This window comes from Triticum urartu, chromosome 2 (genome assembly GCF_003073215.2).
Source record: "Triticum urartu cultivar G1812 chromosome 2, Tu2.1, whole genome shotgun sequence".
NCBI classification, from domain to species: Eukaryota; Viridiplantae; Streptophyta; class Magnoliopsida; order Poales; family Poaceae; genus Triticum; species Triticum urartu.
In genome coordinates this window covers 198,934,434-198,947,054 of record NC_053023.1, presented here as the reverse complement: position 1 = coordinate 198,947,054, position 12,621 = coordinate 198,934,434, and the positions used below count along the sequence as shown (strand labels likewise).

Below are 12,621 nucleotides of genomic sequence, written 5' to 3'. Positions count from 1 at the left end.
TGCGGTAATTATGGTTGGTCACGACATTGCAGAATCCGCATGCCCTTATCCCGGGAGGTTTGCCGTCCGGGCCAAATTCCACGCGCCTGATGGGGCGTCGCGGCTTTTTGGCTGCTGCTTTTGTTGTTTGCGTCTTACTCTTCCTCCCATTTGTGTTTGAGAATATGGGTGGTTTAATCACCCTTTCCTGCTACTGCTGGTAGGATGTCCTTTTTTCATGTCGTTCACCTAGAGCACCATCAAGCTCATGATATTGCATGTAAGCATGTTGGTGCTCTTTAGTGTGCACATGGGCAAGCTCTGGTTGCTGTTGCTCATCTTCCTCGTTGTCAAATGCGTCAATAGCTCCCAGATGGTTCATCTCGGATAACATTGTAGCAATATCCTGCTCAATGGCTTCATTATCCGCGACACCTCCATTTTCAGCAGAATGCATGGCGTCGATTTCTTGTTCAAGTTTGTCCATGACGACCCGTGACCTCGCCATTTGCTCTTGGCTTTTCAAGCTTTTTGGGATGCCTTGTTTGACGCTACTGTCCTCAAGTCATTTATGTTGAATGTTGGCTGGATGTTCGGGCGTTTAGTGTATCTCCCAAGGATATATATCTCTGGAACTCTGGCAGCCTTAATTGTTTGCATCATGCACAGGACATGCACGCAGAAAATACATGTATTTTTTTTGAAGAGGTGCATGTTTTTTGTCATTTCATTCAAACAAAAACTTTGCAAAAAAAGTAGTACAGTATGTAACATGTTTTAGTCCTCACCTATGTGGTCCCATAGCTTGCACTCGCACTCATATGTTTTTCCCATGGGGTCTGCAACCACCTGGAACGCGTGTTGAGCCCACGCCGACAGTTTTTGCGGGTTATTGTAGCGCATGAGGTACTTTGTGGGCTCTTCTGTCTTTGTCGCCATGAAGAGTGTGCTCAGCTTTAGCCTTTTTCTGATCTCGCTGTGCATAGCTCGTGAGTAAAGCTTTGCCATCTGGGTGTCAAACCCATAGAAGGTCAGCGTGTTTTGTTCCTTCTTCCCATGCAAGAATGATGACCAAATTATTAGTTTTCTCACAGAAAAAACTTGTCTAACTAATAAAGTTTAACTTTAGAAAGCATGCTATTTTTGTCTTATGACAGGTGATAGAGTTATACCCGGTTACCCATTGTCTCCTGGTTCTCTGTCTGCCTCCTGGTTTTGATGCAGGAGTTTACCTGGCTGACAAATCAGTGAAGGTTTTGTCTCTCAATTACGAAGTTCTTATTGAGCACATAGTTCATGCTCTCACTTCATTGTGTGGATGTCATTTTGGCGCAAAAAAATTCTTTGAAGTAGGCTGATATCCATCTCTCACGCTCGTTCCACGTGGCCACCATTGTGGCATCATCATGGAGGTTGTACCTATCCATGAGTCTTTTCCAGGAATCCTCAAACTTAGTTGGCATGAGGGGCCAGTTGAGGATTGATGTCAATTCATCCTTAAAGTCTTCATGCAGATTGTACAGGTATGCGAGGTGTTCCCTGTACTTCTTCATAATGTGCCAGCAGCACAGCTTGTGTACTGTGTTATTGAAAGCATCTGGGATCGCCAAAGCCATTGCCGGGCACTGGTCTGGTAATGGGAAAAGTTACGTGGAGTGGTCAGTAGATGGTGGTGCATATATACCAATAAAACTGACACAACATTTTTACTGTGTTATTTTCCTTTTTTGGGTGGGGGGTTGGGGGGGTTTTGGCGGTTGTACCTGTGAGGATGCATGTAGGAGCCTTCCATCTCATCCACCTTAAAAGTGTCTTGAACAACCATCTGAATGAATCTACATCCTTGTCTCTTATCAGGGCGAAACCAAAGAATGTAGTCTGTAAGTGGTTGTTGGTACCCACAAACATCCCAAGTGGCATACGGTACTTGTAGGTTTTATATGAGGTGTCAAACGTTACGTAGTCACCGAAGTCCTGATAAGCCCCTCGGTAGCTTGCGTTCGCCCAGAATATGTTCCTAACTCTGTCGGACTCATCAAGTTGCATGTCACAGAAGAATTCCCTGTTTATAGCTTTCTTCTCCCTAAATAAGTTGACAGTCTTTCAGACATCGTCCACATCATCCATCCTTGAATTATTTACTTTGCTGCATATTAAAAGTGAACAGTCATTCAAAAATGCATGTTGAACTAGCGTCAGGTCATGCGTTTGCATAATATGTTTGTATTAACAGAGGAAAAAAGATGGAGGGGGTTTATGGGAGGAGAACAAGTTTTACTTATAGGTTAATCAGGTCTTTGGCATTCATTTCAAGGAAGTAGCTACCGGGGTCATCACCGCCTAGTATGCTCATGATTTGTGCGTGTTCAATGCCTCTGAACTGCAGGTACTTGACGTACTCCAAGATTGTTTTGTCAAAGTTTTTGTGGGAGTGCAAGAAGACAAGCATTTGGGGGTGAGTTGTAGCCTATGGTTGTGTTCCCAGACTATCTCTTTTATGACAAGTGTTGCATCCCTTTCCCTCTGCAGCCTCATTTTAGCCCCGCAGTTAGTCCTGGTCATCGTCTTGTTCCGCTGTCTATTTGCTTCTGACACCTTCAATTCATAGACTCCATAGCACGCGCAATAAAGGTAGACTCTGGTCTTAACCTTGGAGCCTTCCCTGACAGCAAAACCCGCGTGCTTTGCATAGACGTTGTAGAAGTCTATTGCTTCTTTGAAAGTTTCAAAGCGCATCTCTAGCCTTGGCAGAACGTATGCTTCAATGTTAGGTGGTTGCACGCAACAGAGATCAAACAAAAACGCAGTTATGAAAATGTTAGATGGGGTGGTCACAGTACCATGGTATGGAATGTTCTTGTATGTTTTTTTCTGAATGTGGATACTTACCTGTGTATAGCTCTGTGCTGCCTCCGGTGTTTGCTATTCACCCTGATGTATGGGCGTGGGTGGTGTCACCCTTGGCACATGCAGCAATGCATCTCTTGGAGGGAGCAATGTTGACGAAGCTCTCCATCTCTCATTGTATGACCACCTCCCCTCAAATTTGTTGTGTGGTTGCTCCTGTCTATATGGTTCATATCTTGTACTTTGCACCCTGCTAGAGTGGCCCAAATTTCTGTCTCTTTGGCCTGGTCTTCCCGTCGCAACCACTTTTGCAGCACGGATGATTGATGTTGATGGAGTGACTCGTGGAAGCCCGTGTGTCCTTGCCTTTCTGCATGCGCTAGGGAAGGAAAACATTTGTCCTTGGGGAAATTGTTGACCTTGTTAAAACCGAGCAGTGGCAAAGCTTGTATTCCCAGATATCTGTGTTTGTTGCATAGAAGAACCTGTCCGTGCTTCTGATGATTCTGGTGTAGCTTGAAATCTGCCTGTATTGTTGAAGTATCCGGGTGCTATTTCTGGTTCTACCCAACCAGGCGGTGCCCCATATCTGTTTGGCTCATCGAACCCTCGCTGCGTGTGCCCCCTTGCATGTTTCTGCATTGACATTCAATAGTTTTGGGATTAATCTTTTCTGCATTTTTCTCGTATACATTCTATGGGTAACATGTCATGCACTGAAGGCAACGTACAAGTTGAACTTGCATCACTAGCTGTTATTAAACTTTGTTCTCTATTTTGTATCTGGTTTAGTTTTCAGTCGTACTGATGAACGTACATGTTCAACAATGATGTACTGATGTACTAATTTTTAGCACTGCTTGTAAAGTAAACATTGAACTTCATCTATTATGGAATGTTTCTTATCTTTTTCCCTATAACTGATGCATAAAAATTTGGTGCACTCCTTGCAAACTGAACATTGAACTTCAGATATGTATGGATATGCATATATATATAAAACTGATGCATGTCTTCTCTTTTTTCATCTATAACTTATGCAACTACACTAGAAGTACTCCTAGTTTATTTATCATTGAACTTACTATGTAACAATGTATATTTTTTTCAACAACATTCTTTTACTAAGTCCAAATAACATCAAACAAACTTGTAGTGGTAGCTGAACCTTATATAAAGCCTAGTAGCTACTTGAACTGAAGTTAGCATATTAGAGGTACTAACAATAACCTCGACATCCAAACAATGCATCAGGTGACAGGGGTGTAATGAACCGATGCAAGCATTTTTGCAATGTACTATCTACTTCTGCATCATAGGAACATGTGTCACTGATGCAGCAGACATGTAGTACTGATGAATCTGATAGTGTAACATGTAGGCAGATCATAGTGTGTGCAATTTAAGCTGAATCTTCTTCATTGCAGGACTGATGAACTGAACACAAACATCACCTGCAGTGGCATGTTCTTGGATCTGACTTCTTCTTCTTCCTGTCGTGGGCAGCGTACTGGCATGTTCTTGGGAGGCGGCACCATTGATGCAGACAAGGAGCTTGGGGAGACGATGGCACTACTGCTTGTGGTGGATGTCCGGCGATGAGGTCTGGGGAGGCAGCTGCTGGCAGGGATCACGTCCCCGACGAGGGAGGGAGACAGGAGGCATGGATCACGGCCCCTGCGACGGATCCTGGCGAGGGAGTGAGGCGGCTGGCGCGGATCACGACCCTGGCGAAGGATCCCGACGAGGGAGGGAGGCTACTGGCGCTGATCACGGCCCTGGCGAAGGATCCCGGGGAAGAAGGTAGGCGGCTGGCGCGGATCACGACCCCGGCGAAGGATCCCGGCGAGGAAGGGGATGGCAGCGGTGGTTTAGTTGCCGGCTAGTCACGGCACCGCGGGCTCCCTTGCTTCGGCTGCCGCCGTCGCTCGCTCGCCCGCGATGGTGCCTTCGGCGGAAGAAGGCGGGTCAGGTTCGGGCTAGCTCGGGGGGATTCTACTCTGTAGGCGCGTCACGCCTATATAGGGCTGGGGGTAACAGAATAATATTCTGTTACGGGTAACAAAATAGCCATGTCCTATATATATAAATATATATAATAATAATAAATGCTATACTACTTTCTGTCATGCATGGCCATAAATACGGTCATCTATGATATATACTACTCTATGATACTATATATGCACTATGAAGGTACGTACGTAGTATCATACACTGGTATCATATGCATGATACTATATATGTATAGTATGTGATACTCCCCACTATATAAGGCTTGCCATAGTGGTGTTTTCATAGCCGATGGTGTCATGCACTCGGAAATAGCAAGTATGCTGATGTGGCAAATAATTAATCTTTACCTAATAATAAATAAAATTGGGTTTCTTTCGTCCGTCATGGCATTTTCACAAAAGACCCTCTATTTCAGAGAATTCAACCCGCAGTCCTGTTTTAAGTTAAAACGAATCGTTATTTTCTTATTTTACACAAAAGTCGCTGTCTTTTCTTGAAATCAACCCGCCGTCCGGATTTAAGTCACACCCGAACCGTTATTTTACATTTTTCGAAACCCCCCTGATGTTTTAGGTAATTCATCCGTGGATCATATTTAAGTCAAAAATGCTTTTTGAAATCATCCATATCTTTTAAACCATAACTCCCGTTTGAACATGTTATATATGAAATTTGATTAGAAAACTATGTACAATATGAATATGAGATTATTTTTACCTATTAAGTATTTTTAAATATTATTTTGAAATATATTTGAGTCAAACCAAATGATTTTCTAAATTATCTGTATCTTCTAAACCGTAACTTTGATTTTAACATATTATTTATGAAATTTTATTAGAAAAATGTGTGAAATCTAAATATGATGTTAATTTTACCTGGTAAATATTTTGTAAATATTTTTATGGAAGCAAACTTATAATTTATAGCGCAAGATCCATTTTTTTCATACCAGCGGCGATCCAGATTGCAAATAAACACCCCACTATAACCATATAGGGAGAAAACATCGATAACTACACATGCATACCTCTGAAAAATGTCGCAGTGGAAAACAACAGATTTCTCATCGCGAGAGTGAGAGAAAGCGGGAGAGAGAGAGGGGGAGAGAGACGTCTTAGGATTAACCATATTCAACACACGTTTTTTTTATTATTTTGTGTGAACTCCAAGGCCATCGCCGGTGAGGGTGAAAAGGAGGATATGCGGCAACACAAATATGATGCCTCGCAAAAATAAAGAAGATGGACCTATTGTGGTCTTGAGTGATGGTTGTTGAGTTAAGAGCGTGTGTTATGTTTTCTCTCCCGTTGCAACGCACGAGCTTTTTTGCTAGTTATATATGAAGAGGGTTAGAGTAACATATAGGTAGGTATCATATCATGTTAAATGCGATGCTAATTTGTGTCATGCATGGCAATAAATATGATGTATATATGATACTATACTCTATGTATTATACTATGCGCTATAATTAATTAAAGGTAGTATCATACACTAGTATCATATATACTATATATTCACGATACTATTATATGACACTCTCCACTATACTCATGATTTCTTACCGCGAAAAAAATTGGAGGCGAAACGATGAACTCATGTTTTCATTCGAACAAAAATATGATGTCAGGTAATGTAAATGTTTTCAAAGAGCACATAGTTCACTCGCGAAAGCCGTGTGTCCACTAAACCGTCGCCGATGCACCCCCCCTCTGCCACACGCGCGATCTGAGTCGTGCGTTCTGATTGGCCAGAACCCAAACCCCACGGACTCCTTCAGATAAGAAACTGCATATGAAAACACCGATTCACGCTTACTTTGTTAACTAACGACATTTTACTACTGATGCTTGGGATGATTCATTAGTCATGCTTGCTATGGTGTACCTAGTGCCAACAACTTGAAAATCTCCAAATAATCTACATCATGCAAGACTTCGTAAAAACAAGACCTAGGAATTACAATGGCACACATTATAATATCTCAATCCATGAAAAAATCTCAGAACCTGCAGAATCAACGACACGAATAAAAGCATCATCAGCTTTTGGATAGTGGGAGTTATCCACTCATTCGTAAAAAAAAGACATGCATAATGAAATAAGAAACAGAAAGGGGAAAGAGCGCTATGAACTATCTAATCCACTTCTACTTGTCATGCTATCTAATCCACTTCTGCTCGTCATCACACCTACTCTTAGCCCTTGACTCGACCCGGAAGGAATCCATGATCTAATTAATATAGACAAGAGCATGTTCTAATCAGTATACAAGAGAGAAAGTCAGAGAATAATTCATTACCAGCTGGGAAACATGAACCTACCAGACTGAGCCTACCATAGGAACTCTGGTTTCCGTATGATCTTGCACCACCACACCGAGCAGAGATCAGGACTCAAACTACAAGCGGAGATTCAGTGGAAATCAGTTGGGTCCACGGACCTGACAGAAACAAAATTAACATCTAATTTTAACAAGAAATAGCTATTGAGAAAAACAAGATGCAATACTCTACCTGAATTAACACATACAGACAAGTGATGAATCAAACATTGTTTCTGAACAAGGGGATGCAAACGTTCTTCTGGAATTAACTAGATGGAGATTGTACTATATTCCTAGAACAATTGCAATAAAATGATAAGAGAGATGGCGTATACAAAATTTGGGATTTTCTTCTTTTACATATACTAGAAAATATACCATGTACATTGCAATGGCAGAAAAATAACCCCCCGACCACCAATTTTAGTCCCTAAATGTAACATCCCAGATTTCTTCATTGTTCCAAACATATTATTCGGGTATTCAGGTGCTTTGAGTGTTACGACTCGGATCAGCCTCTACAGGAGGAGCTCAGCTCAAAATCAGTTTAGGACTAAATCTGGTACTAGGTGCATGAGATTACACTTGAGCATGAAGTCTTGTTTGAACTTGTGTGCCCATATTTACTTTGGAAGCTAGCCCGCTACTAGGTGCATGGGATTATACTTGAGCACCAGGTCTTGTTTGAACTTGTGTGGCGGACTGACTCTACCAATCATAAAAAATAAACATAACTCATATTCTAGTACTTGTGAGGAAGGATTGATTATGATTGTTTTTGCTAGTACGTAGCTGCACTGGTTTTAGAATCTGACTAGTTTTTGCTGTTGGTCTGAACTGAACTAGAGCTGATGCTGAAATAATTAGCACTTTGGATAGGAGCATATGGTGCAGTACAACTTCTATTGTTGAATCTGTATTTCTACTAATAGCAAGGAAGATGCTTGGTTAGCATTGGAATATGACTGTTGTAAAATAAATTCATATGTACCGAGCCACTAACTATTGCCGACAATAGTAAATCTCTTTGTTGGCAGCAAAACATATATGTTACTTGCATGTTCCGGACATAAGCAAATGGTTGTCGGCCACAGAGACATGTACATGCATCACTTGGAAGATCAATTGTCATGCTTACGTCTTAGTTTATAGTTTTTTTGACATGGTCTTTGTATATAGTTACATACCTTATGTAGAGGCAGTAGCCCTTCAAGTACAAGCCCGCCAAAAAAGGTTGCTGAACTTGTATTTCTACATTGCTTATGTCTCAAACTTAACTAGTTATTTTCTGGCTTATAGAGTACTATTATGTATAATGTCAGACAACTTTCATGTTCCAAGTTCATCTGGGGACATCATGACACACTCTCTTAACTAAAATGGAACCCCAAAACAAATCAAGGTTGAATGTAAGTGCAGAACCATCATGTAGTGACAAGTCAGAATTGGTTACCGCAGCTCTAGCTTGGAGATGGAGGGGTGGAGGATCAATATCCTTTTGGTTGATAACCACGAAATTATTGTCACTTCCTGAGTAAAACCTGAATGCTTCAGAAACATGTGAGCACAATACTTGCCAAGAGAGAGAGAGAGCATGGGTGCACACTAAGCAAAATACCATATTTCTCCATTCAGTGATCTTCTTGACACATTCATCAACTTGTTATCTCTCTGTAGAAACCATCTTTTCTCTTCATTCAATGTTTGAGCAGAAGATCCTGCATTTATTTCATTGAGAAACTTAAGTATTTGTTAAATGGTTCACTTTAGTTATCCGACTAAAATAGGAAATCTTAGTAGGTTTGAAATTAGCATGTGCTGCTATGTGGGCAGGGACAAGTTTGAGTGAGGATGTGATCCATCGATGTTGTAGCTTGTAAGATGCCGCCGGCAAGGAAATACAAGGATGGGTGGAGTCAGCGGTGAATATTACTGTACCTTTTAGTGATACTAATATAGAATTGCAGATGCACGAGAGACATAATAAGACCTGTTGTAGTCGATGAGGATGGGTGCGTCGTGCTTGCGTGGTCCCTAGCTTTACGTAAGAACAACAGCGACATCTGCAGCTGAGGAGAGGAACAGCCGCGACGACGCCTTCCCAAACACGAGGAGGATGGGCGTCGTGCGGGGAAAGTGGCGAGGGAGGAGGAGTTGGCGGAGGTTTGTCAAAGAACCGACGACGAAGGGACGGCGGCCGTGGTGGGAACCCTAGCTGCCTGTTGTGTCTCGAATTTTTGTTGGCCTTTGGCGTGTCTCGCTTAGGATAAAGGAAGAAGAGGGGAACACCTCATGCGCGAGAGGTTAGCGTCAAAAGAGACGGAGGTGGGGACGGAGTGGTTAGTGCTAAGTGGGGATGGTGGGATGTTCAGCCAAACAACACATTGTGTTATTTCGAGCTGGACATACGTTGCTAAAAGGAAATTTTTGTTGTAGTAATGTAACGGTAACCGTGTCTAACCTATGTTGTCTTCTCACACGGTTTGGTGTGGAAATCGTGTGTGACGTTGTAATAGCTAACACAGATGACATGTATAAATAGTGTGCCGTATACAACATATAGTGCCATAAGTAGTTCCCGACCGTTAGCTTAATTATCTCCACAGTTTCCCCATTTCCCCCAAATCCCTACATAGCCTCCAAATTCCCTCGTGTGGCACTGACATTGGGGGAATGCGGATGAGTGGTGCTGATGGTTTCGGTGCGGCTGCTCCTGCTCGTATCGCCACCACGACGGTGGTCGCCGCCGAGCACTTGCCTAAGGTCATCAGAAAGCAGGTGTACTATGGATCTGAATCATCCTGTCAGGTTCCAATCAATCCCGATCTTTTTTAGCATGTCCAAAGTATAGCTCCTTACTGAATTTGTCCTGAATGACCCCCCCCCCCAGGAAAGCAATCTGCCACTGGATCCGGAGCTTGACTCCAGACTCCCGCAACACGAGTTCAACTCCGAGTTTTGCGCCACCAAGAAGTACCAAAAGTTGAGTTGTGTGCACGAGCACACTCTTGCACGACGTGTATGCACAGAGGGATTTGACATTGGTAGGCGGTTTCTCAGTTGCCCCTTAGAGGTTAGTGGTAATTAAGTTCATCATTTTACTTCAGTTAATGCCACCGCTCATCCAGAATACTATTTAACATTGGCAGGGATATGAGGCTTGTGCCTTTGTTAACTAGCTGGATGAAGAATGCAATGGCAGGGCTCAGAATATTATCACCAAGCTCGCAGAAGATAACGTAAAGCTGAAGAAGAAACTGGATGATCTGGAATGTACAATCAGTACGATGAAGCAAGAAAGAATCAATCACATGCAACAGATGAAAGCAAGAGACAAGAAAGAACTAGCATGTGTAGTTGTGGTTGTCGCATTAGCCATGTTCTATGCGCTGTATGCAATGATGATTAGGGGTTTTGTTTGACAGTATTGCTATGCCATTGATGTTACACAAAGATTCGTGTAGATATTTTTCTTTGCCTTTTTTGTTTTCCTTTCTAGTTTGATTATTATTGGCTTTATCAATAAGAAGAGCTCAATGTATTGCTTGTGAACTGTCCTACTCTATTCATACCGGTACCGGTGCATAATCCCAAAACTTGTTCCTTGTTTTTGTCCTTAAAAAGGAAACCAACCAAATAGCCAATAGAAGTCGTGTGCAACTCCGGGAATTTGGAGCGACTGGGTACAAATAATTGTGGTTGATCATATCAGCGGTTAGATAATACGTCAACCCCCGCTTCAATCCCCGCTTCAATTGGGAGTTCCTCTTCTCTGCGTACCCCGCTTAAGTGTCCACCATCTTCATCATCCCCGGCAGGCCGCGCTACACACTGCCACATGCTCTGCAGCCATGTCGAGCAACAGCGAGGACGACAGTTCGGATAGCAGTCTGGCGCCCGATGATAGGTCAACATCAGAATCATCCCGCTCATCTTCCATGAGTCTGGTGTCGATCCCAGACCTCGATTATATCCGGTTCATGGAACGGACGCCGCCTCCAGAGTCGTCAGACGACAACCAGGCGGACGAGGAGCTGTTGGAGGATGAAGAAGAGGACGACGATGATGAGTAGGAGGAATGGTCGAACGAGGAGGAGGACAACAACGACAACAACGACGATGACGAGGACGATGATCATGATGGGGAGGATTGGTCAAACCAGGAGGAGGACGATGACGACAACAACGATGATGACGATGGTGGCGGGGATGAAAAGCCAACAGTCAGCGGCAAGAAGCGTACTCGCCAAGACGATGTCGCGAGGCCATCCAACAACAACAACAAGAAGAAGGGACTAAATTAAGCAGACTGTATATATCTATGTTTATCCTGTCAATCTCATCGCAGACGGTTAGTGATATGTATTCGACAGAGATCTTCTACATTATCGCCAACAGGTTGGTTTGTTGAACTGTGTGCCCTGACAAGCACACGGTACAAAAAAAGACCGTATGGGCTATCTATAATGATCACACACAATTCTGATTACCGACCTACTTGCCTGGTATCACACACATCTTGTTACACCTAATCGTTTGTGTTCACTTCAATCATCGCAAACGGTTCATCAGAGTGAACTGTATGCCTTATATTGCACACACCTTGATCTGGCTGCCCATTTCTGTTGTTCTGCCTCATCGCAAACCGTTCATACAAATCAACTGTATGCCCCTCATTGCACATGCAACTAAAATTTGAACCGTGTTTGATGTATCATTCATCGCAAATGTTTTGCATATTTTTTGACGAGTTTTTTACATCACCATTTGCGGTTAATGCATCACACACAGTTTCGTCAAAGGGTCTCTGATCGTAGTGTCACGTTAGCTGCAGTAGTGACACCAACCGCATGTGTAACCATGACTGTCTCTTTTTGGGGAAGTTCGAGAGGAGAACATGGTTGGGTTATGTTTGAACGTAAGTAGTTCAGGATCACTTCTTGATCATTACTAGTTTGCGACCGTTGCATAGTTTCTCATCTGACTCTTGTTCTCATTAGTTAGCCACCATACATTGCTTAGTTGCTTGCTGCAACCTCACCACTTACCCTTTCCTATCCTTTAAGCTTTGCTAGTCACGATACCAATGGTAATGGGAGTACTGAGTCCTCGTGGCTCACAGATTACTACAACAACAGTCGAAGGTACAAGTAATGTGATGATCATGACATGAGAGCCACGTTTACTTGTTTTGGAGTTCTTCTTCTTCGTCGTCGATCTTGGGATAGGTTCCTGATCGGTAGCCTGGGCTGGCAGGGTGGGTGTCGTTCGAGTTTCTGTTGTGTTTCACCCGTAGTCGGATGTTGTTCTCTTGTATTATATTTGATGTGTTCTTGTGGCACTTGTATGGAATTTTTATGTATCCCCAACTATTATGTAATGGTACGATGTAATGTTATCCACCTTGCAAAAGCGTGTCAATATGCGGTTCTATCTGGTGGGACCTTCGA

General features: G+C 42.9%; 1 long non-coding RNA gene across 1 annotated transcript; it reads right to left on the bottom strand.

Moving 5' to 3' along the window:
* Positions 1-8,441: 8,441 nt before the first annotated feature.
* Positions 8,442-9,211, bottom strand: LOC125541405. Its single transcript, XR_007297520.1, has 3 exons — positions 9,162-9,211; positions 8,790-8,889; positions 8,442-8,701 (listed from the first exon to the last, which is right to left on the bottom strand). It is a non-coding gene; the product is annotated as an uncharacterized LOC125541405 (long non-coding RNA).
* Positions 9,212-12,621: the final 3,410 nt, after the last annotated feature.